The sequence below is a fragment of the Bicyclus anynana genome, chromosome 2 (assembly GCF_947172395.1).
Source record: "Bicyclus anynana chromosome 2, ilBicAnyn1.1, whole genome shotgun sequence".
NCBI lineage: Eukaryota > Metazoa > Arthropoda > Insecta > Lepidoptera > Nymphalidae > Bicyclus > Bicyclus anynana.
Genome location: NC_069084.1, coordinates 18,762,252 through 18,789,297, shown reverse-complemented (window position 1 = coordinate 18,789,297; position 27,046 = coordinate 18,762,252). Strand labels below are relative to the sequence as shown.

The window sequence follows — 27,046 nt, the reverse complement described above, 5'->3', positions numbered from 1 at the left end:
TGTTTATTCAAACAAACTCTTTTGTTTTATAATATTATAGATTATAGATTGTTACTGGTGGAATAATTTCATTGTCTGAATATTTGTTAAGTTTCTATAATTATTTTAATAGATATATTAATATCGATGTTTTGTATTGATATGTTAATATCGATGTTTTTTCAAGAACGCCATCACTAGGGTAAAATGACACTCGATAGTAGATTTTAGTTTAGAAATAAGGTAGAGATTGAAACAATTTCAATAATGAAATATTTAAAAGTGCTAATTTTTTATTTTAATAATGGGCATACATTTTTATCAAAAACTAACTAATGAATCAATAAACATTCAGAAAAATTAAATTATCCATAATTATCGTACAGTTTTAGATCTAGAGGTCAAAACTTCAGAACGGTGATAATTAAATGTCACAAAACGACAACAGCGCCACATTTCATAAATCGAATGAACAACATCATGAAGAACTACATTCTACGAAAATTCGAATATTTTTACAAGGTGCAGTGTACAGTGCAGCAAGTTTTCTAGAAAAAGATGAATTGGACTACCGAATTGTTACTTGCAACTGAAGTGTTCTCGTGCGCTCCACGTATTGTGTTGAAAAAATAATTTATTACAGTGCTGATTTAGCTTATATTAATTTACGAAGTACCTATTGTAGAAGTTTGGTGTAATAGATTTTTATAAATTCATCTAAGTTTACTTTCTTCAGAATATTGGGTGAGTAATTAATTGTTTTTTCTGAATTATGTGTATGCCACAAAATAAAAAGCAAGGCTTCTTTTACATTATGAGAAACCAGTCTTGCTTTTTACTAGAAACTGGTGTGGCCTGAAAAACTTTGAACTATCGATTTATCCACGTCGTATAGTTAAATTTAAAACCCAGCAGTTAAATTTTTGTGTGTCCATTTGAATGGCACAATACCTAAGTTAACGTGTTTCGGAACTATATATAATTAATATTGAGTCTAAATATTTTTCGTTAAAGGTTATTTTGTACAGGCTGACTCGACCGGTATGCATTGCCGTCAGCAGATAGTTCTTCGAATCGCCTTGTTTCTGACTACCAAGCTTGTTTGCTGCAACTCTGTCATAGTATGATTTTAAGTTTGATTATTACTCATTACTCATTATTACATATTTTCTTTACATGTCAACATCAGATTTAAAAGTTATTATAACTTAGGTGATTAGGTAACAGCTTACTTTCTTAGAGTATTTATTTTCCATGCCATTTAATCTGCATTTACTTTTTTATAACACCTTGTCTGTTATAGGCAAAAGTTATTGAAAATGCATGGATATTGACTTACAGAAAAAGTACTGAATTAATTTTGACGACATTTTACAATATACTGCTGAAGCTAAGTTATAAATGTTTAACAACTAAGTAAAGTTACCAAAAGTGACAGAATTGAATATTTTTTATAATAGTGTTAAAGAGGTTTATAATAAAATTATGGGTTTCAATCGTGGGTATGGCTTTTATCAATCGTATTTTTGTTTTTTTTATTAATTTCTGTAATCCAAGATCAGAGTTTTGTAGGAGAGATCTTCTTCCTTCTGGGCTGTTTCCGCCTTTGGCCATGTGATTGGCCGTGTGGGAGAGATCCTTAGAGGGATGTATCTTCTTCCAATCTAAAGCTTGCTTACTACAAAAACTCTGTGCTTGCCCAAACTTCTGGTGAAGCTATAGCAATCCTATTACATCTGTACAGTATACAGAGAGTCACAATAAAAGAGCTACAGAACAAAATTGGTTAGCTGTCTGTCTTGTTGATTGAAGTTGATAGACTCTTTCGGGAACTGTTGTGTTTAAGCACACAATTTTTTCCCACTTTGGAGCATAATATGCTCTGAAGAAGATACAAGAAGCTGCATGGAAAAGTTTATTTTCCATCACAGTAAGTTGTTTTACAATGACAAGTGTTATAATGATCTTTTCTAAATTATCACGATTGTGTGTGACAAATTTCATGATGGTTGTCTTAACAAACAAACATACAGTCACATTTATAATATTAGTATTCAGCTCAATGCCACTGTCATTAATTCTTTCAAAGCCAAAATATTTAGTTTTAAGCAAAGAGCAATAATTTTGTTATTAGATATCAAGTAAAACAATGGATTGTTTTGCAGTAACTATACACTTTCAATAATATTATAAAAGTAAGCAGTATTCACTTCATTCTTATACTTTTCTGAGAAAACCTACCATTCAATGTTTATATTTTAACTTTATGCTTTCATTTATGTTCACAAGCATAGCTGTTCTACCAACTTACTTTATGAGGAAAAAAAAACTTAATATGTAACAAATTTTTGCAGTTCTTATACAACTTAGTAATTATTTAATAGTTTTAATTTACATACTAACCAGATATCATGTCTGATAGTCATCATTATCAACCCATATTTGGCTCACTGCTGAGCTTGAGTCTCCTCTCAGAATGAGAAGGGGTTAGGATATTAGTCCACCACCCTTGCCCAATGCGAATTGGCAGACTTCATACACACAGATAATTAAGAAAATTCCTTGGTATGCAGGTTTCCTTACAATGTTTTCCTACACCATTTGAGACAAGAGATAATTAATTTCTTAAAATGCACACAACTGAACAGTTGGAGGTGCATGCCCTGGACCAGATTTGAACCCACACCCTCTGAAATCGGAGGCAGAGGTCATATCCACTGGGCTATCACAACTACATGTCTGATAGGAAAGGAAGAAAACCATTTCATATACATATCAATAATTTCCAGGGCATGCAAGGAAAATAATATACTACAAAGCAATGTATGCCTCTATATGATTTGTAACAAGTAAGAACTTGCCTGATAAGACAAGTCATCTGATGATACAGTATAACAGGTGAGGGAGCTGTAACTCAAAAGGTATTGTGAATTCAACCCATACCATACCCACAATAGATTTCTAATTGGAATTGTACAACAACTGAGAATACTTTTGAACACTTAAACTGTCCGCCAGAACCTTAAATTGCTATGGTACTGTAAATTTTGTTATTTCAATTGCAACTGATACTTCTGTTGCTGGCTTTATCATCTCAGTAGATTTTACCTCCTAAGTTACAGTAGAAGCAAACACACTTGATGTTTGAAAGTGCTTAAAAACTGTGACTATAACCAATATTCTCATTCCCTCCAACTTGTAGGGAAAGACTGTGTTAAGAGTTAGTACGACAATAGACCAACGGTGCATGGATCGAACCATTGAGCTATTGAGGCTCTGAGTACTAGAAACAAATAAGCTCTCTGGTGCAGTCGCCAATGAATTTTCAACAGAGTTCCTGGATTCGCTTCCCACCTGGGGTCAATTTACGATTTTTATCTTAATTTTAACATTTTTAATTTTCCTGAAGAGATTTCAATAACACAACAGGAGAGCTCGATTTACGAGTGCCGCTGTCTGGGTTGCGGTAGTTTACAAAATGTTACTATTAGTAAAATCATACCCCCAAGCAATTTAGATTGGACATATGGATAATTGGACTTTTTGGATCCTTGCTATCATCTTAGACTGCATCTTCACTGAACAAATGACGCCACAGTCAAGTGCTAACTTGTATTTGTAAAATAAAAACAAAAAGTTTTGAAAAATAAATCAATTTAGGTTGATGAAGAAAATGATGATGAATCTTGTGTTGTAATAGTGACAAAACAACATTTATTTTTACAAGATGTTCATGTTTCAGTGCACTAGCATTGAACAGTTTTTATTATTGTAATAAGTTATTCAAATCAGTGAGGACAAAGAAAATTTCTTATAAGAAAACCTCTGAAGTCTTATTTTTTTATTATCTTGAATTGAAGGTAAATATCATTAAGAAAAAAATACTATCATTAAATCATTTTAAATGGTAACAAGGATTTGCAAATATTCAAATGAAATAATTGCCACTTTTCTTCTATTAATTTCAATGGTTTATTTTTTGTTATTGTAACTGTGATTAATTTTTGTATTGACTACTAGGATGGTGTGACGATAGCGTTAAATTACCGTGTAGTCTAAGGTGGTAAAGCTGTAATTTGTAAGTATAGACGAGTTCGATATCAACCCATATTCGGCTCACTGCTGAGCTCGAGCCTTCTCTCAGAATGACAGGAGTTAGGACTCAGAGAGACAGAGAGTCGGAGGCAGAGGTTATATCCACTGGGCTATCACACAAACGAGTACAATACTTTATTTAGCAATAGCGAACGCCCGCAACTTCGCGTGAAAGTCTGTTTTTCGCAAATCCCACGAGAACCATAATATTTTTACGGAATACAAAGTAGCATAAATCCAGTTCCAGTGAAGTCCCAGTAAACTCGGTTCAGCCGTTTCTGAGATTAACCCGGCCAGACAGACAGACAAATATTTTAAAAGTACATCAATCTACGTAACATCCCTGACTATTATAGAAAAACTAGCGGACGCTCGCAACTCCTTCCGCGTGGAATTCTGTTTAAAAACCGAGATTTTTTTCCCGGGATGAAAGTAGCCTGTGTATCCAATTCAATGTAATCTAGAGTAAAGTCTATTTCCATTCCAAATTTGAGCCAAATCAATTTAGCAGCCAAGTGTGCAATATGTAATTTGGTGGTTACAAATGGTTCTGGATCTCAGATTCTGGAAAAGTTAGGAGCCTGATATTTCGGTAAATGATATTTCAAAGTGTTAGCTTCGTTATGACTATACAAAATACACAATTTGTAAAACTTTTCTCGATAGTTTATTTTTTTAAAAATACATGTTTTGCTCACATTTTGCTTTCAATCTCAGGAATTTTATCCATATCGTACCGACGCGTTGCGCGCTCTTAAGTAAGTAGCATTCGGTTCTTGGCGACCGCGACCTGCGACCGCGATTGGGTCGTACGACCCACTGTTGCACGCCCATCAATCGCGCGACGCGGTCTCGGGATCTGTTTAGTACTCCATACAAATTCATACTAAGCAGTGGGTCGTGCGACTCGGTCGCAGTCGCCAAGAATCGAATGCTACTTTTACACACAAACTTTCGCCTTTATAATATTAGTGTGATTAAAACGTGTTGGGAACCGAACCAGGACTTCTGTTGCAAACTCACTGTGTTGTCATCGAATTGTCAGCGTAACCCTAAAAGCACTATAAAAAAAAATCACGTAATCATGATATTTAATGGCATATACAGATGTAAAATCAACAATAACCATTCGCGCGCGGTCATCTCAGTTTGGAACATAAAACGCGAACTGCTGAGTAACGCTGGCTAATCTACCTGCGATCACTGGCTAGTGGCTACATCAACTATTTACATGTCCACTCCACGGTCAATAGCCGAGATAATTTGCAAATGTTGCATAATATTTCGCAAGGCCAATTTATTATTACTATCTACATCTGGATTTTGCCTCGCGTTTAGTTTTAAATCTCGGCAGGCACCTAGCAATAGCAAAGTCATAGGTAATCATATCGTTAACTAGTGGACGCTCGCGACTTCGTCCGCCCTTAGATCTCTTTAATCCAGCTCGCAGTAGTATCGCTGTAAAAATAGAGTAACTTCTCCCGTTTTCCCAACATTTCCCTTCACTACTCTGCTCATATTGATCGTAGCGTGATGAAAAGTATTTATAACCTGTTAAAATCCGTAGTAGTTTTTGATGCTATAACGAACATACAGACAGACAGACAAAACATTTTACTGATTGCATTTTTAGCATCAGTATCGATCACTAATCACTCCCTGATAGTTATTTTGGAAATATATTTCATGTACAAAATTGACCTCTGTACAGATTTATTATAAGTATAGATAAATATTTTTTTCTCGTGTTAAGTTAATATAACCTTATCATATCATTAAATAACCTTTTGAACAACACCAGAATTACTTATTAATACTAGGCTCCCGACTGAATTGTTTTCCTTTTTTTCGGCCACGCCGGCCAATCTCATGGTGAGAGTAACCATGTACGCAGGAGATATTATAGTGCACAAGTGTGTGCGCAATCACAGATGCACTCTCTCTTCTTTCACTCTCATAATCCGATGGGACGGCAGACCGACACGACCGGTGAAAGATCAGGCGGAGGACCAACGGCTTTACATGCTCTCCGAAGCACGCGGGTATAGCAACTCCTCCAACTTGTACCAACTCCAGGCTGCTATTACACCATGGTGGCGGCAGATCGTTCATTTTACAGGTTGACTCGTATTAATTATTGTTTGATTTTCCTTGTTAATTTAGTTTCCCATAAATGTTAATTTTTAACCGACTTCCAAAAAGGAGGAGGTTCTACGTTCGGCTGTATGTATGTTTTTTTTTTTTTTTTTTTTTTATGTATGTCCAGCGATAATTCCGTCAATTATGGACCGATTTAGAAAATTCTTTTTTTGTTTTGTAGGGTTTACTTCCAGGGTGGTCCCATTTTTTTCATGTCAGGATCTGATGATGGCATCCTGGAGAAATTGAGGGGAACTTTCGAAAGTTGTAGAGACGGCTAGTACGTTTATTAGTGTTTCCATAAGGTATTTTAAACCACTACAACTTTATGAAGGTTTGGAGTTGGTCTGATGATGGAGCCGAAACACAGACGATGGAACTCGTCAAGGATTTACAGCAGTCACCTTTTGTTTGGGCTTGATTAATTTGTATTGATGAGTACTTTCCACCTATATGGGTTGTGACTGTATTAAGGGTCTGGTGATGAAGACGAGGGACAGTGAAGAGAACTCCTCGACGGTTCACAGTAGCTACCTTGGGTTTGGACTTGATAAATTTGTATTGATGAGAACTTTCCACCTAGATGGATTGTGACTGTATTAAGGGTCTGATGATGAAGACGAGGGACAGTGAAGAGAACTCCTCGACGGTTCACAGTAGCTACCTTGTGTTTAGACTTGATAAATTTGTATTGATGAGAACTTTCCACCTATATGGATTGCGACTGTATTAAGGGTCTGGTGATGAAGACGAAGCACAGTGAAGAGAACTCCTCGACGGCTCACAGTAGCTACCTTGTGTTTGGACTTGATAATTTTGTATTGATAAGAACTTTCCACTTAGATAGGTTGTGACTGTACACACGCAGTGGGTATGCTAACACTAAAAATAAAAAAATAAAAATTTTAATAAAAAAATTCAACCGACTTCCAACTCAAAAAATAACTTTAACTAAAAAGCAAAAAATAACATCCTACCTATGTGCTACCTTCTGATCAGTTTGAAGGCGGTGCCAAGCCAGTGTTTTGGTTTCGTGTTTTAATTAAAGCTGTTTCTGGAATAACCACATAAATTTTGTAGTTTAAACGTATTTAATTAAAACATCACTGGCTTGGCACCGCCTTCAAACTGATCAGAAGGTAGCACATAGGTAGGATGTTATTTTTTGCTTTTTAGTTAAAGTTATTTTTTGAGTTGGAAGTCGGTTGAATTTTTTTATTAAAATTTTGTTATGTTATTACTCTGTTTGTTCTTGTTTCATTATTTTATTTTACTTTGTATTCATGTATAAGTTTTAAGTTAAGACACGTCACGTAGACACGTCCGTGAACTCACAAGGTTTCACCTGAAAACCAGCGCCACAGCTCGCTGTGGCATCGTGCTGAGGTGGATACCTGTTTTGTCCACGACCAGATATTTGTATGTTCTGTTTGTTTATTTTATTACTCGTGTGTGGACAAATAAAGATATATTCTATTCTATTCTATTCTATTCTATTCTATTCTATTCTATTAGAATTTTTCTTGTAAGAAAAATCCCATTAAGTAAAGTATTTTTTTTGTTGGCCTGACCCGCGATTCGAACCCTCATTGTCCGTAGCTAAATTAGCTAACCACGGGACAAATGAGGCAGGCAATCAGAATTTAACGCTGAGGTAGTATATCCCGGTCCGGGTTGCAAACAGCTGTTTGCATAAGCTATACTTCGTTCTGTTTTCCGCAAATTCGTCGTATATAAAGTAGCTACCATCGTGTCAATACTGCATTTACGTACGTACGTAGTTAATTACAGGGAAAATGTATCTGGCCATAAAATTACAAATGTGCACGAACTAATTAATATTTTTTATGTTTTCCGATCGTAAAATACAACGAAAAAATTGATAGAACTGATGCATATGAGAAGCATAACTATAAATTACTAATCGACCAACAGCTGTCGACCCGTATGTTTGTACGTATATGCGGACATACATGTATCAGATTCAGTAAGTCGGTAATTTAATATTGTTAGATTTTTAATTATTTAAATAATTATAAATACATAAGACAACATATAAAAACTCCTTCTTCCAGATAAATGTTTTAATCTGTACTGTTTATTAATGATTATGGTTTTATTCTGAGGTTGGTAGGGTATTGTGATATATACTCTATGAAAAAAGGGGAAACATGCGATTAAGTGGCGTGGAGTAAATTTAATTAATGTATTATCCATCTACCAAAGTAACGATTTGTTTAAGAATGAGTAATAAGTTATTTGAAATACAGTTTATACATTCCAGCTTGTGTTATTTTATTCCATTGCTTTTATCAGAAGTGAGAGTACCTACGAACACGATGTCATTACCTACATTAAAGTCGATCTACAGAAAGAAAATGTAACGGCATTTAAATGAAGTGTGAATTTGGGAAACAGTGGTTTACATTACGAGAAATGCGATAAAAATCATACGTGTGTACAACCATTAAGTATGTATACCACTGACGGCTATGGGACGCACGCCGCACTGGTCCCGGTAAAAGTATTTATGCGATGTCGGTTGTCGATGCTTACAATATCTAACAAGAATGAAGAAACGTAAACGTAATACACTTATACCATGTTGACGATATTTATGAGCAAAACAGTCAAACAGTCCAACAGCACTCATAAGAGGATATTATTTGAAAAACTGCGAGAGAACAGAGAAGAACGTGTAAATTAATAACAAAATACAAAGATGCATGTGTGGTGTTAGCTGCAGAGTTATATGAGATGGAAATTGGAATCCTGTTGGTTTGACGGATGAGAAATACCAATGATGTCTAAATATATTAAACTAGGTGTCTGGTGAGTTTTATTATTTTGATTAAACAGCCTCATAAATTATTCAGTTGTGACGAATATGAAATAAAATTACAAAGAATAAATAATCACTAGGTGAAACTAAGTATGGTTGATAGGTTGTCAGTTTGTCTGGCTTATTGTCAAAACATTTTTGTTAGATGACTATATCTAGGAAACCAAAATCATTTAAGTGAAAAGTACACACACACACACACACACATACACACTGCTCAAGAAATTAACGTATGAAGACAGACCACTCTAGGGTTGTTAGGATGTAGGACACTGGCATAATGTAATATTGAGAAATCTTAATTATAGAACTACATTACATCCGTTGCTGACATGGGACTAAAATGAATTAACTAAAATATTGTTTTTTTTTGTGCCTGTAACTTCAAACTATACATTTGTTATATGTGAGTTTTTATGACTGAATAACATAAAAATTAAAAATATATGAAGTTTTATGTAATGGTTCAAGTATTATTTTAGGCCTTGATGTAGGTACCTGATAACAAGTTTTGAGACAGCTATTACAATATTTTCAGATAGGATTTGCTTAGATATATCATTATGTAGATTACTGTATGTACTTAATATAAATTTTTTTAAATCTTTTAAGAAATTGGATTGATAGATTTCTTGAAAAATAAATTTGTAGTTATGTTTGAAAACCTATTTAACTATTCAAGCGTTGACAACATGCCTTCAGCCTATTTAGTATAGAACAGTTATTAACAATCTGCAGCAACACAGTAAATGATTCTTATCCATGAATATTATTATATTCGGCTTATCTACAAGAGTACTAAGAGATATTATGATATTCATCTTAATGAAATCTTATAATTAATTAAATTGGAGATTTTTTTAGGGTGATATTAAAAAGTTACTTGTGTGACAATTGAGTAATAAATAATTAATTATAATAATATCATTGATCACAAATTGTCTTAGAGCCCAGTCTGTATGGACTTCAAGTAAAGAGACACAGATTGCCATAAATAGGTTGTAAAATATTTGTCTAAGACATATTTTGACAGTTTTGTGGGTGGGTGACGTTGGGCTCTCTTTTCATTAATGGTCATGTGCAGATGTATAGATTCTACATACAAGTAAATTAACCATACTATTGCTGTTGTTTTAGATTCAATCAATCAGTTTATTATTTGCAGATACACTAGTGTATTTAATCCATGTCTCATTTGTTTATTTCTAGCATTTTATTAGATTGCAACATTTTGTATAATTATGAAAATTAGTAATTATTATGGGGTTGTGGTTAGAATTATATATTCGGATGGTTACAATGATATGTGCATAAGGTTTTAACTAGGGTATACTAGTACACTAAAGGTAAAAAAAAAAAAATTAGAAAATTCCTTGGCCAACATATTAAGTGGTATAGGTTTTGAATATAGATTTGTATTGGGTCCTTAGGTAGTCAGTACATTTGTGCATCTACAAAGTGCACGCCACCGAGTTGTTGGTACCTGCATGCAACTGATGGGTGGTCTGCATCAAGTATGAATCAATATAGAGACTTAAATCATTACATCAGTAAAATAATTAATGGATATAGCCAAAAAAAAAAAAAAAGAAATTTAACAGAATTAAAAAAAAGAATATACTAAAATTAATGAATAGGTAAAACCTCTGATAGCAAACTAGAGGTATATAACAAAGGGGGTGGTCTGGTCTAAGACAGGTTTATGCTACTATTATTACAAAAAAGGGGGTAGTCTGAAGATAATTATACAATACATAGTCAAATATCATCTTTTCTTATCTAGTGATAACTACTAGGATTGGATTACATACTAAAATTATTACAATCATAAATCGCAATATTTTCAAGAAGTCTTTATTATCATTAAAAAAAAAAAAAGCATTTCTTTAAGAGAAAGAGTCTTTTGTCTGAATTAAAGTAAATTGATAGATTAACACATGTTTAACATTTTATTTCATTTTATGTACCGGGTCTAAGGTTCATTCAATTATAGACTGATTTTCTCTTGGATGCTAGGTATGCTAGTTATGTTAAATTAAATTATTTGTCAAACAAGTATGATATTTATCTGAACGATTAAGTGACTGAGCTATGTGATACTGTGTGAAAATATTTGATTACAGATCCGAGATGCATGGATATTGATTGATGAATATGGGATATATGAGATTCTCATGATAATCATCGGGTTGAACACAGCCCTATTCGACAGTTGACCCAAATCACAAAGATGAGAGAAGTTACACTATGTATTGATAACACACGATTTAAATTTAGTATTTTTATTTATGATATGATGATATTATAATTATGTATTATATTGAGAGTTATTAGTTTTGATATCATATATACATATATTTTAAATATTTGCTCACATCCATGATGTTATTCATTAATTATGACTTACTGATGACGATTTGTGTTTTGGTAAAATTTTAATATAAGGATAGATGTATTACACAGGCCGACACGATTTTCGTTGTCCAAGATATAATTTTTTTTTTTTCTACTGATTTTGTAGTGCTGATTACGAAATCAGACCTAATTTTATCATATCACATCAGATTTTTAGTAAAATTAATATATTCGCTAGTTTTGATTTTTCAGTGAAATTTTCGAGTTTTGGCACTCTTTCTTTGAATTAAGCAACCTCTCATGAGAAATTACTTCAGTTATAACAACGACACACCTATTTGTAACGCGTTTCGTGGAAATAAGCTGTTATAGTGCCTTTGTTAAAAAAAAATATATATATATATTTTAGTTAATGGTTTTTTTTGTTGTTGGAAAACGTCTGATAAACATAACGTCTTCTATAAAGTGTCACAATAGTCCAGATATATTTTGTTACATTTGTTGAAACTTTATGATTCTAAGCAAAAACTGAAAAATTTGTGGAAAATATGTATAATAAATATGTAGCTTATTTTGACTTCAAAATACAAATAAAATCGTGGACTCTGCAGTTTGTACTAATCGTGTTGAACAATTAAGGCAGTGGACACTGGACATACAGCAAAAGACAATCTCTACCTTTTGGTACTACCTATGATATAGTGAAAGCAAGACAATCATACAGATATTGTTATTTTTGCTGTATGTTAGAAGCTTTTAAAGTAAAATTTGTTTTCCTTTTTGTAAAAAAAAATTGATGTGATAGAGTAATTGTGCAGGTATTTTTGTGTTCAAAATACTATAAATTACTGATAATTTTTACTGAAATCAAAACAACGTTCAAAAAGTATTCATTTGTCGGCCGGTGTTATCGATAATATTTTAGATAGTATTATAGTATAGTAGTGTTATGACGACTAATATACCGTTATTTGTTTTGTGAATGATTATGGATATATTTGTTGTATTATAATTTCTCTATTGATTATTACACAGCAAAATAAAATAAATAAATAAATATAAAAAGATTCCAACGAATTGATAAACTCCTTTTTTTTGAAGTCGTTTAAAAATGTATGTATATGTATTTATATCTGATTTTATATTTTGATTATCTTCTATCACATGTCATCTGGAAGTCTAACACGATCATGAAATCCTGTAACTATATTAGTTCTGAACTTGATGGTGAGGGGTTCGGTGCAGATGCAACACATCATCTGGAAGTCTAACACGATCACAAAGTCCTGTAACTTTACTAGTTCTTGACTTGGTGGTGAGGGGTTCGGTGCAGATGTCACACATCATCTGGAAGTCTAACACGATCACAAAGTCCTGTAACTTTACTAGTTCTTGACTTGGTGGTGAGGGGTTCGGTGCAGATGTCACACATCATCTGGAAGTCTAACACGATCACAAAGTCCTATAATTTTACTAGTTCTGGACTTGGTGGTGAGGGGTTCGGTGCAGATGTCACACATCATCTGGAAGTCTAACACGATCACAAAGTCCTGTAACTTTACTAGTTCTGGACTGGGTGGTGAGGGGTTCGGTGCAGATGCCATTAATCGATGATGACGAATTTGACAAATATAAATAATGTTTTGAAATGATGAAAATAGATAAGTTGATTGACAAAAGCTTCACATGAACATTATGTTTATTTATAATATGTATCACTCTTATTCTTATTTAACATTTTTATGATAAAAGTATATAGAAGAAATCAAGAATTTCATTATAGTTTCATTGGATTCTTTTAAATAACTTATGGGATGCTGTGTGATAATTAATTATAAAATTTTATTGTTAACATTGTTCTATTTATAGTTGATATTATAGTAATGTCATAATTTCATGATATTCTTGTGTTGTTTGGGGACAAACTTTTAGTAAGGATGGCCGAATATTAGAAGATAAAGACATTACATTTGTAAATATTACATATCGTCTATGTACTTAATGCTTTAAATTAATCTACTACTCTGTCTAAGTTAATTACAATATTTAATAAGTCTCTGTCTAGAGTAAAGCTCCCTCTTGTCATCTGGAAGCTCAGACAAATATTAGAAGATAAAGACATTACATTTGTAAATATTACATATCGTCTATGTACTTAATGCTTTAAATTAATCTACTACTCTGTCTAAGTTAATTACAATATTTAATAAGTCTCTGTCTAGAGTAAAGCTCCCTCTTGTCATCTGGAAGCTCAGACAAATATTAGAAGATAAAGACATTACATTTGTAAATATTACATATCGTCTATGTACTTAATGCTTTAAATTAATCTACTACTCTGTCTAAGTTAATTACAATATTTAATAAGTCTCTGTCTAGAGTAAAGCTCCCTCTTGTCATCTGGAAGCTCAGACAAATATTAGAAGATAAAGACATTACATTTGTATATATTACATATCGTCTATGTATTTAATGCTTTAAATTAATCTACTACTCTGTGTAAGTTAATTACAATATTTAATAAGTCTCTGTCTAGAGTAAAGCTCCCTCTTGTCATCTGGAAGCTCAGACATACATAAGACCTACCTCGCTAGATGTTGTTTTTCGTCAAAGTACATGATTTACTTGTATGATCTAATGCGATTATAAGAACTGTCTCTGTAGAATCGAGGTTTCATAGTTATAACTTTATATTAACATAACTTTTAGTTTAGTTTAGGAATGACAAAATGACAGACAATTTTGTCATGAATTTGGGTAATTGGACTGAATCTGGAAGTGATTAAAGATTGAATTTATTTCAAATTTGTAAAAACAAGAATTAACATACCAGTTTAACTGAATTTAAGTGTTTGGATTTTTATCAATAGAATCACTATCAAAATCTGTATAGGTCTGTATTCACAATTTGTAAATATTGAATGAGAAATCTGTTAAACTATAATTATATAATTCTTAAAGAATAATTAAATGTATTGTAGGGTGTTTCAACATATTGTTAAATCAAGGTTTAAAATTAGAAAATATCTGTAATGACAAAATTGAATTTTACTACTTGTAAATCAGTGAATTTAGCAAGTAGTAATAATAATAGATTAATTGGGACTCACTTTTGTTATAATTAGAAATTATTGGAGAATTAATGAGTTGTGGTAATAAACATAAATTAAAATTTTAAATACTATGAGACATAGTTCAGTGAATCTTTATAATAATGTAATGTTAGAATTTATTTGTGTTTACAAAGTTTGAGGACAAACTTGTAGTCAGTATGGCCGAATGTTAGATTTTTAATTATTTAAATAATTATAAATACATAAGACAACATATAAAAACTCCTTCTTCCAGATAAATGTTTTAATCTGTACTGTTTATTAATGATTATGGTTTTATTCTGAGGTTGGTAGGGTATTGTGATATATACTCTATGAAAAAAGGGGAAACATGCGATTAAGTGGCGTGGAGTAAATTTAATTAATGTATTATCCATCTACCAAAGTAACGATTTGTTTAAGAATGAGTAATAAGTTATTTGAAATACAGTTTATACATTCCAGCTTGTGTTATTTTATTCCATTGCTTTTAATATCAATAACAAAATATAGGCCCAGAAAACAGAGAGCTCCGCCTTGTAAAGCACACTCACTAGGGACGTGTCCTGCCAAGGCGTTGCCAGCCCTTAGCCTGGGCCATGAGGACATCCCTAGCTTAGTTTGCAATCTAATCTATCACGATTCATGAGATACTGGTGATAGACAGACTGACGGACAGCGGAGTCTTAATAAAAGCTTTACACTAAAAATGGAGGATGAGAAAAATATTAATTGTAAGTTTTTGACGGCCTCCGTGGCGCAGTGGTTTGCGCAGTAGATTTACAAGACGGACATCCTTGGCTCAATCCCCAGCTGGGCCGATTGAGGTTTTCTTAATTGGTCCAGGTCTGGCTGGTGGGAGGCTTTGGCCGTGGCTAGTTACCACCCTACCGGCAAAGACGTACCGCCAAGCGATTTAGCGTTCCGGTTCGTGTAGAAACCGAAAGGGGTGTGGATTTTCATCCTCCTCCTAACAAGTTAGTCCGCTTTCATTTAGATTGCATCATCACTTACCATCAGGTGAGATTGTAATCAAGGGCTAATTAGTAAAGAATAAAAAAAAAATAAAGCAGATTTTGAGCCTGCAGCTTTACACTAATTGTAGCTCAAAACCTCTAACAACCTTTAGAGTCAGGACTATACCTAGTTGCTTTGCATTTGGCTATATTTTCTGAATCTTTATGGGGAAGCAACTGACCTTATAAAGTTGAGTTATATATTGAGTAAAAGTAGACAATACACACACAAAAAATCGTACGCGTAAGTCACATGGACCTACGCGTACCATTTTTTGTGTGTGTGTAGCATCAAAACTTGTAAAGTTTGATAGAGAAATCAATGTACACAACACGTCTGCATACACAGAAAACGTTAATAAATCAAGCACTACCTTATATGGAAGTCGGTTAAAAAGTAGTTTTAGTATTCTTGGAAACTTCCTACAATACTATGTAGGCGCTAGATAAGCTAAGCTCTAATTTACGTAGCGGACGTATATCTGCATACGGCTGGCTCTTGTCCAGTTCAATAACAAACGCCGTCAATATTATGGTTTCCGACCGCTCAAGGCCTTTGTTATACCTACACTACTTACGAGTACTTAAGGTATATCAGTTAACTGCATCGTCTTAACTATCATAGTTATAAGCACTATTGTTAATGATGATATTTTAGATATTTGTAACATCTCTTTCACACGGCAGTTCAGATCTTTTTGCCGGATCCCGCTTTCTGCAGGATTCCGTTTTTATGGCGAATATATTTAATATGCTAGCGTTCACACGAGTATCCCGCATGCGGGACCCTGCAAAAAACCGATCCGGCCGAACTGTGCTATTCGGTTTTGTCACTAGAAACTGGATCCGTAGTCCAGTAAAACCGGGATCCCGTTTACTCACACATATTTCAAAAGCAGTGTTCACACGGTTTCCTGCGTGCGGTTTTTTGCTGGACACTGTTTTTAAAGCGTAGGAATTATAGCTGCAATGTGACCACAGCGTCCTGTTTTGCAGGACAAAGTAAAAAGCCGGTCCTGCAAAACTAGACTGCCGTGTGAAAGGGCCGTTAGTGCTACGTTTCTTGTTGGCTTGTTCAGTAGTTTCCGCGTTCTAATAGACCAAGATCCCAAAGTGATCTGACACAGGATATTTTCACAAAGATCGCCTCATTTGCTTTGAATACATGCGTCTCTGTGGAGACTTGCTCTGTGATACCTGGGCTGGTACCAGGTGCAAAAGTAACTAAAAAATCAAGCCCAATAACAAGGTAGCTATTGTAAACCGTTAAGGAGTTCCCTCATCTGTGTTTCAGCTCCATCATCAGATCGACTCCAGACCTTCATTATAATGTAGTGCTTTAAAACACTTAATAAAAAAAATTAACGAAAGCTGCAGTCATCCCTACTATTTTTGAAAATTCGCCTCGATTTCTCCAGGATCCCAGCATCAGATCCTGACACGATGACAATGGGACCACTTCAGGGAATTATCCAAAAAAATAATTTCTTAAAATGCACACAACTGAAAAGTTGGAGGTGCATCATGCCCCGAACTGGATTCGAACACACACCTTCCGTAATCGGAGGCAGAGGTCATATCTACTGGGCTATCATGGCTCATTTTATTATTACGCCATATATACGTATATGTCGATACTAATAGGGCAAAATAAAATTCAGTAAAAAGAACATTGTGACATTTCTGCGAACGTTCATTTATGCACAGAAGCAATAAATGGCTTTTGTAATCACTTCACGCAAGTGACGTGCGTCTTGTTTGCTTCATGAAAAATCGTATAGAATTGGAAAGGCTAATGTGTCGATATTCCAGTAACCATGGCACCAGCCAACCTATAGAACACATACAATTATTAACTCGTCAGTGAGTCAGCAATGCTTCAAGGACTGTCGATATTGTATTGCCTATTCACTATACAAATATCTATACTAATATTATAAAGCTGAAGAGTTTGTTTGATTGAATCTCAGGAACTACTGGTCCGACTTGAAAAAATCTTTTAGTGATAGATAGTCCATTTATCGAGGAAGGCTATATATTATCTCCGTATTCCTATGGGAACAGGAACCACGCGGGTGAAACTGCGCGGCTTCAGCTAGTGTGATATATTTGTAAAATGATTAGGCTATACAATGTTGCAATACGACATCGTCCGCGATACAAATTTGCATTTTCTAATCATCATCATGTCCTTGTCCTTATCTTTTATGGTATCGCAAAATATATTGTCATTCTCTTCACGCATGTCCTTTTACACATATCTTCTTTCACACACTCCAACCATCTCTTTAGCATTCAGTGGCGGATTTACCAGTAGATAGGCTGAATAGACTGGATTTTTTCTTACAGAAATAAAGAAAAACATCTCTGAATGTTGTGAAACATAGAAAAACCGAGTATTGATAATAAATATCATCTGTAATAAACAGTTCTAACCTGAATACTCTCATCTGTCGCATGAAAAATGGGAGTATGGTAGCTAATATCGGAGGTCAGTGGGAGGCAAAAATTTAACAGCCTACTTATCTACTGGCGGCTAGTTTGTAAATCCGCGCGTTTAGCAGTTTAGTTTAAACAGATAAACAAGGATCAGAACCTGGTCAATCCAAGTTATAAACATAGGGCCTGTATTCGTGTTTGCTTGTAATTTAAACGGCCCCTACACCTAGCGTTTCCACGACGTTTATCCACATCTACGCCGCGCGTAACCACGATTGCCGCCTTGCTTGAGAACGCCCTATATGTAGGGGCTTTAGTTTACAATGTATTACAGCAGTGACGGAAGGGCGTATATGCGCAATACACGATAAGCTCTGCTTATAGACACCTGACACTTGACCTCTGTGTAATCTGTAATTGTAAAACATGGACCCACTGCTCTATCTTTGTATCCAAAAGGGCAAAGTGCTAATTTCTATTATCAACTCTTATCGATATATTCCATTAATGAACCAATACCTACTACAACGGCGCTATCCAGTAAAGACAGTCTACATTAGTTTTTCAGACATCTCTATTAATAATCGTTCATATTACAAAGATTTGACGGCCTCCGTAGGGCAGTGGTATGTGCGGTGGATATACAAGACGGAGGTCCTGTGTTCGATCCCCGGCTGGGCAGACTGAGATTTTCTTAATTTGTCCAGGTCTGGCTGGTGGGAGGCTTCGGCCGTGGCTAGTTACCACCCTACCGGCAAAGACGTACCGCTAAGCGATTTAGCGTTCCGGTACGATGCCGTGTAGAAAGCAAAAAGGGTGTGGATTTTCATCCTCCTCATAACAAGTTAGCCATCAGGTGAGATTGTAGTCAAGGGCTAACTTGTACCTAAAGAATAAAAAAAGATAGAGGGAGCTAACTCACAGGCCATTGGCATATATGTATAGGTTTTTTTCCTAAAGTGAGCCTGGCCCCCGACATCAAGTTTATTATTAGTATCATAATAGAAATCCATATGGCCCAGAATCATAAGGTGGGCACAGGTTCATTCTAGGATGGGCACGGCTCATCCCCCCCCACTATATACGTCTATGTCTAAAGCACAGAAGTATATGACTTACCTAGAACTTGACTTCTATTGAGAATTTTTCTTAAAAGAACTAAGTAACTTATTTTGACCTTAGCCGAGAATTGAACCTCACCTCAACCTGAACCTTAATATATGTTGATAAAAAGGAATCCAGTCTCGACCGAAGCCACCGACCAGTTCGTTACCCTCAAAGTGAATTAAACAATTACATATTATAATACACTACAGTGAATCTGTTCACCTTGGGCTAAAGCTATACCTAACAATAATAGTAATAATAATAATTAGCAAGATTGAGCCGGCAGGTAACACATTGCCCCACCTGTGCTAACAAGACCACATTACTATTGCATTCATTACACCTGACACTTGACGAAATTACCCGCCACATTAATATTAAAATTAAAAATTTCGATAAAATAATATAGCAGAATGAACAAAAAATAACATTGACTTAACCTTACGATAGACTTTATGCCAACGAAATTTTTTTGATTACATTTATTTAGAACCTACTTGTAACTTGGTAACCCTTAGTTTACTCGATAAATGAACTATCAAACACTAAAAGATTTTTAATTCCTAACCATTAGTTCCTTAGTTCCTGAGATTAGCGCATTTAACCAAACGAACTTTTCAGCTTTACAACATTAGCGAGAGAGTTTACAACTATCCGATTAATTTAACACTAGCAAAAGCTCGCAACTCTGTTTGCCTGAAATTGCATTTTGTTGCGATTCACAAATCCCGCAAGAACCGTGAATTTATCGGGGATGAAAAGTAGCCTACGTTCTCATCTAAAGGGAACATCATTCATCCTCACCATATTATGTATATTAAAAGACATCCAGCAACGAATGTTTGATGGGAAAAAAAAAATTAAAATCCTTAAAAATAATTTAAAGTTTTTCCCAAACTGTCAATAATGTTACTAGATCGCGTATACACTAATTTTAAAAAGAAAAATAAACAAAAAGAATTTGACTTTGACGAAGCAACAACATTGTCTCGAACATCGGTCGTAGATCGATTTATATCGATGGTCCCGAATGCTACAATTCTATCCCGACACGTGAACTGATGCGTTTCGTTCCATCACATGGCACGATTGTCTACTTGTGGCGCTATTAATAGGCCGATGGGTTAAAAACGACATGGCACATGCAGCCGAGTTGAATATACTGCATGTTTAAATATAGAGCGTCTCTAACTCTCTTCACTGTGTTGGAGCATCCTATTAGGGTTGCCACACAAGAAAAACTAATTCGTTTGATTAATTTTAGGCGGCTATATAGCAAATTCAATCGGACGACAATTTTGAATGAAAATTCAATAATCGGTTATATTTAGCCACCTTTTGTTGTATATAAATTACGGAAAATATAACTTAAAGGGGACGCAGATTAGAGGATATTTATTACAACTTTATACTAATGAGGATATTTTTTACTAACTTATAATTAGAGGAAATGAGATTTAATTAAAATGTAATCAACGTTTATGTAATTTTTAAATTTTAGAGATAGGTTGTAAATATTATTGAATTTAATGATTTCATTTGAAATTCAATTAAAATCATATAATTATAATCAATTAATAATAAACTTAAAGCGTGTTCTGTACAACGTATAAAAACTTTTGAAACGAAAGTTGTAGGGAATTTAACTCTCTACATTACCGATAATAAATATAAATAGCAAAAAACCTTTAGGAATTGAGATATTTGCAAAATAACTATTTTTGAAACCTTTGTCCTCGAATTTTAATAGACGTAGACACCGTCCCTATCCTATATGTAGGTTTTGAGACAAATTTTAGAATGCCAAAATACAAGTTTATACAAATATTCAGCTGGGTATCTTAAATTACGAAATTCTTGCACGATTTTAACTAACATGATTGGACCAATAACTGTTTTGGAAGACATAATAAAACTGAGACTGAGATGACAACCCTATTAAAATAACTAAATAAAAATCGGTCTAACACAATACAAATCAGTATAGTAACTAAAACTAAAACATATTTATGTGGTAACCCTACTTCTTGCATACAATTATAATTTAAATTCGGAACTTCAGATGTCCGCGTCACCATGAAGTTTCATATCAAGTTATATGAAAACAGCCAAGAAACGTAAAGTTGATTCAGTTTTCCCGCGGACGTGGTGCTGTGCGCACGTATTTTGTGAATGTTTGTTCTACCGGCTCTGCGTTATACAAGGTTGCAGTGATTTTTTGTATATAATATATTATATATGTTTTAATTTATTGAGGTGAGCTGTTTTAATTATTATTTGTGTTACTTCTTTATTCTTTTGTTCTAGTGTTCTTAGTTTTTAACTAGAAAATTCGTAGAAATAATGTTTTCATTATTCGTCATTGTTGTATTTCAATTATAGTTTCATGATTTTTTGGCGGTTCAAATTGTAAATATAATTTTCCTAGAATCCTAGTGACTAACGAGTATTTACTAAAATGTAATGATATTTTAGTTTCTGAAAATCCCTACATTTCCTAAAATGATCCAACAGGGAATATCTATCCAATTGGACATGATTCTTATTGTAATAATTTTTTTAACATAAAACATGCATTTTTTCAAAATTAATTTATTTCAAGCTTAATAAACAAGCACGTTTGAAACGTCTAATTTAACTATCTGGAAAGACTGATTAATAATATAATTTTCACTTTTACTGACATACCTATTTTTTGTATCAATTATAATTTTTTCGAGTTCTAATTTTTCAAGTGTTTTTATTATTTCATGTAGATATTTATAATGAAGTTATTTTTTATGAAATATGATATTTTTATTCATCATCATATTCGGCTCACTGCTGATCACGAGTGTCCTCTCAGAATGAGAGATCATATCCACTGGGCTATCACGGCTCATATACACATTTTTATTATTATTGATAAATTCATTATCTTATAAAGTTGAAGTAGTTACCTCGTATTTTTAACTGTAACGTGCTCGTCTCTGAACTGCCAGTTAAAAACAAACGAGACTTATGTAGTTTTAGAGTAGCATTTAGAATATATAATTGCCTTACTGATAGCATTTTACTTAATGAATCTAATAGATCAGCAGGACATTTTTATTATATTTTAAGGAAAGATGCATTTTTTAAAGATTTTACACACAAAAAAGAGAGACTAAAAAATATATTGAACCTAAAAGTTTTCATCGCACTTGCTCGAAAGGGATGCTTTTACTCCGAGAAATCAGCAAGCAAAACTGGGCTTATGTGTCTAGGCCGGCAAATTATTTTTTTCGATCTTCGAAGTGTCAACGTAAAGTTTTTTCAATTATTTCCATTTATATAATAATAATAATTAATTATAATTTGTGAATAAAATAGGTAATATTCTTCAACTCATGAATCATTTTCTATTAGGAACAGATTATAAAACCCGGATGCAAAATAACTAGATAGCACAAAAGGCTAGTACGAAAGCGGTCTCTTCCAGTTAACCTTCGCTCAAGCGCAGAATTAGTTTTTATTTTTTTCGCAACGCTGGTTCCGTCGCTTCCTGAAAATTATCATTCTAAAGGACATCACGCTAATCTATTATTCGGCTGACTAAGGAAGTAAATCAATACTATGATTTATTATGTTATTAAAATTATCTTTTTTAATCAATGTTTACAAGCGTTCTTTTAATTGCATCAATAAAAAAAAACATAAAAAGAATATCTGATTGAGCATTTTGTACAATCATTTAGCACGGCTACCTATTATGTCTGAAAATCTGAATTCTTTTTGACGTACCTACGCTTAAAAATGGCAGACCAGATTTAACTACGTCAATTAAAGAAAATCACTTTCTATTATTACTAAAATCTTAAAATTCATGCCTTTAGTAAAATAATAACCCACTAACCTGCATTTTAGCGACGTGGTGAAATTAAGCTCCAAATAATCGCGTTCAGGGAGACAGTGGACTATTAATTTTTTTTAATTTTTATTTTTAAATTAAAAAATTATATGAGCTGACTATATTGAAATAATTTTAGAATGTAATTTTGCAAATTATTACGGATCCCTAAAAAGTAGTGTACATTCGAATGATAAAGTGTTGATGTCACAATCATCGTTAAAAATAATTGGCGACACACTTTCGTTACGTTCCGTTATCAGCTATACGGAACTACACTACTCGTGATAACGACGATCTGATAACGGAGACGTGTGGTACACGTAGGGTCACCAGACGCGCTGCTTTCAACAGGATATTAACTTTAAAATTAAATCCATTTATTTTACAAAAAACATATAAAAAGTTTTGAGTATATGTTTGCTATTTTTGACTAACCGCTTTCCACTAAAAGCATGTATAAATGATAAACAGTATTAAAAAAAATCAATTTTTAAAATGTTTTGTTTGTTCCGGCTAATCTCTGGCTGGACTGATTTGACGAGACTTTCACTGGTAGCTAATGTTTAGAGAAAGCAGAACAAAGTATATTTTATTCCTTCATAACACACAAACAAAAAAAAACAACCAAATATTTATAACATTAGTTTAGATAGATACCTAGATATTCTATTTTTATAACAGACCTTACCGACAACGGAATATTCTTCTGAACTGATGGTTACCCTAGTTTGAAACGATAAAGGTTATCACTTATCAGTTTGTGTGGCGCTTGTTTACTATTATTGAACTAGGTATTTTATCATCAACCCCATATCAGATATGTTTCTAGAAAAGTAATAAACTTCATCATCGTGGCCTGGTCAATGAATGACAAGTAGGGGTCTGTCAATATATAAAAAAAGTTATAGCTATTCGAATAGAGCCCATTGAAGAGCTCGGCTTCCCTTTCATAGGCGAGGAGAGTTGGTGCTTAAACCCAACATGCTGCTCCAATACGGAACGGTGGTAATAGGATTAATAAAGTTTTTAACCGAAAGAAGGAATATAATGTGTTATCATTCTATATATGCATGTTTGTTCATTTAATAAAAAAAAAAAATCAAAAAGCCCGATTGCTTAAAAAGTTAACAAAATATAAATTGTACTTACATTCGGGATCCATTTTATATCTAAACCATCTCGGAACTTCCACATAGAGTTTCTCATAGTCCATCACAAGAAAAAAGACATGATTTTTTCCATTATGCGTATATGCTTAGCTTATACATAAAGCTGCATAAATATGATTTACGACTATCCGAGCATTAACATCCTGCATCTGTTAGTGATGCATGGCTTGATTAACTGTAATCTGTCTCCATTTTGAAAAGTTAATTGCGGGAATTAGTATAGTGTTCTTGTAGTTTTATTAACATCAGTATTAACCACCTACGCTAAAAGACGGGTGTTGTAATGTAACTTACTCGTAGCTAATAAAAGCAGTGACCGATTTTGATTTAGATCTGCATAACCACCTACGCAAAAAGAGGGGCGTTGAAACTTAGCTAATAAAAGCATTGGTCGATTTTGATATAGATTGTAGTCAATATTGAATTACATTGAATACTTACTGCATTTTATAATCTCGAATACTTTGCAAAAGTATTTTTTTAATAATATATTTTCTGCGAAGAACCAACGAAGTCCACCTAAACTCGACAAAAATGCTTGTTTGTACGTTTAATTTGGAAACCAAACTATTATCAGAAGATTTACTCTACAGTGTTCAATTATTGTAAAATTTACAACATTTGCCGGCTCTTCTCTTCTTGCTACTGGTTGTAGTATCACTATCATCTATGCTAATATTATAAAGCTGAAGAGTTTGTTTGTTTGTTTGATTAAACGCAATAATCTCATCAACTACTGGTCCGATTTGAAAAAATATTTCAGTGTTAGCCCAGTTATCGAGGAAGGCTATAGACTATATTGTTCCCGTAGGAATACGGAAATAATGCCGTATTCCTACGGGAACGGGAACCACGCGGGTCAAACCGCGCGGTGTCAGATAGTACATCAATAAACAGACAAACTTGACGTTTTAAACGCGCTATAAGTACGTATAAAAACGTTAAGTTTAATTACAACCAACTTTTTAAATTTGAATATTAATATGATATACTTAATATAATAATATAAGTTAATTAACATAAAAACAAATCTTCATTTTAAATTCAAACTAAATATTTAACTGGACAATAGTTTTCCAAAAATATCTCAAACGTAACTGACAACCTCGTAACAGTTTTTTGTAACAACAATAGATAATCTTTATCCTCATAGCAACAGTCTGCGTAACACTACGTAGGTAACATATCTTTTTGTTAAAATAACTTTACAGCTGCGAGATTTGCTCGTTACTTCCTAGTTCATACTTGATATGTGCCCTTCGTGCTATTTATAACTCCCTACGCAATCAGAAGGGCGGGTTTATATGTCTGAACGTCCGTGGTGATAGGCTCATAGCTCCTAAATTGAAGAACTGATTTTAATGTAGTTATTTTAGTTTTATAATTTAATCGACAGTGTGTTTCAACAAATGCTGTATTCACTTTTAAAAGTTTTAACTTTAATTCATTAAAGGCATGTAAAGTAGTTTATGGTTTAAAGGCTTGACTCTTAAATGTCATAAGTTATAGCTGAGATTTGTGTTGGGGTTTTTTACAATTGCTTTCAAAATAGGTTTTAGGATTATTCGTACAATTATACAAACACTCTTATATATAAATATAGTGATATGTGTGTGTCTGCTTGTTCCATCAAATAGTAGGAATAAATTAAAAATATTATATATATTTTTTCCAATCATGAAAAATACTTGATTGTAGAATGCACGTTTTCAGTCCAGGACATATTGGATCGTCTGCCAAAACGTCTGGAGGTTATAAACCACGGAATAGACGGAAATATTAAGTGTTACAATATGTTGTTGGCTCAATTCTCACACACATCACTCGCATTAAAATGGGTCAGCCATGATTGACGAGATCGTCCTACGAGATCTCGCGCATGATTAACAACATAGTATAGTGTCTAAAGATAAACATTAGGTTTGTTGATTTTGATAGGTTATTGCGTAATATTTTTATCTTATTAAATTAATATTAATAAACCATTAAAAAATTCCATTTAAAAAAATATTGTTGTTGAAATAAAAACTAATATCTTATAAGTTGGACTTAACTGCACAGTGTACAAAATTTCATTATAAATATAATAATCGGTCCATACTCGTAGAAGGGTCGAATAGTTAGTTACATAGAAAACCCTAATCAATATTGGAGATAGAAGTGGTTATGTGAGTTTTTATACCTTCAAATCAAATCTTAAACAAACACATCAAAGTAAAAGAATCAAAACCATTTCATTACTCCACTTTAAAACTTGCTTTTTGTATATTTTTACTATTATTTTATAACCTACACAGCTGTTTTATGCTACTTAAAGGCACAGAATACTTCAAAACACTAAAAAGAGAAAAAATTAATTTTGATTTGCCCTTAATTAATTAAATAATATTTTATCGATAAATTTTGAGTTAGTACATTTTAACACTAGTTTCTACCTTGTGAAGTGACGAAAGTGACAGTATGAGTTGATAAATAAACATAGAGAATTCTGATAAGCTGGGAGTGTAAATATATCTTTAAAGGCTCATCATATTTATTTAATACACTTTATTTGTACACCACAAAAATAAAAGAAAACAAGCAAGACAGAAACACAAGAAAAAGTAGAATACAAAAGGCGGCCTTATCGCTTAGTAGCGATCTCTTCCAGGCAACCTTAGGCTTAGGAACTTATTAGGACAACTGTAGGTGGTGTGTACGTAATAATATTGTACATATACATACATACAAATAACTACACACTAATACATAAACCATAATACACAAATTATATAATAATTATAAATATCATAAAATAAACTAATATATAAATATATCATTATGTCGTATGATAAATATTCTAATAAAATAAAATATGTAACTAGTGACTAAGATAATATGTCTTAACGGATTTTTTAAACATATCAAGGGATTTGGATTTCCGAATGTCGACTGGGAGTGCA

At 33.3% G+C, this 27,046-nt stretch overlaps 1 protein-coding gene across 2 annotated transcripts in view; it reads left to right on the top strand.

Annotated features, from left to right (window-relative positions):
* The first annotated feature begins 454 nt into the window (after positions 1–454).
* Positions 455–27,046, top strand: part of LOC112053956 (oxidative stress-induced growth inhibitor 1) — a 58,683-nt gene continuing 32,091 nt past the window's right edge. Inside the window, exon 1 of one of the 2 annotated variants that reach the window (XM_024093591.2) lies at positions 455–723. The gene's annotated coding sequence lies outside the window, so the exon portion shown is untranslated. Of the gene's footprint in view, positions 724–21,167; positions 21,321–27,046 lie in introns of those variants that run through there. The other variant, XM_024093590.2, reaches the window with a different exon arrangement.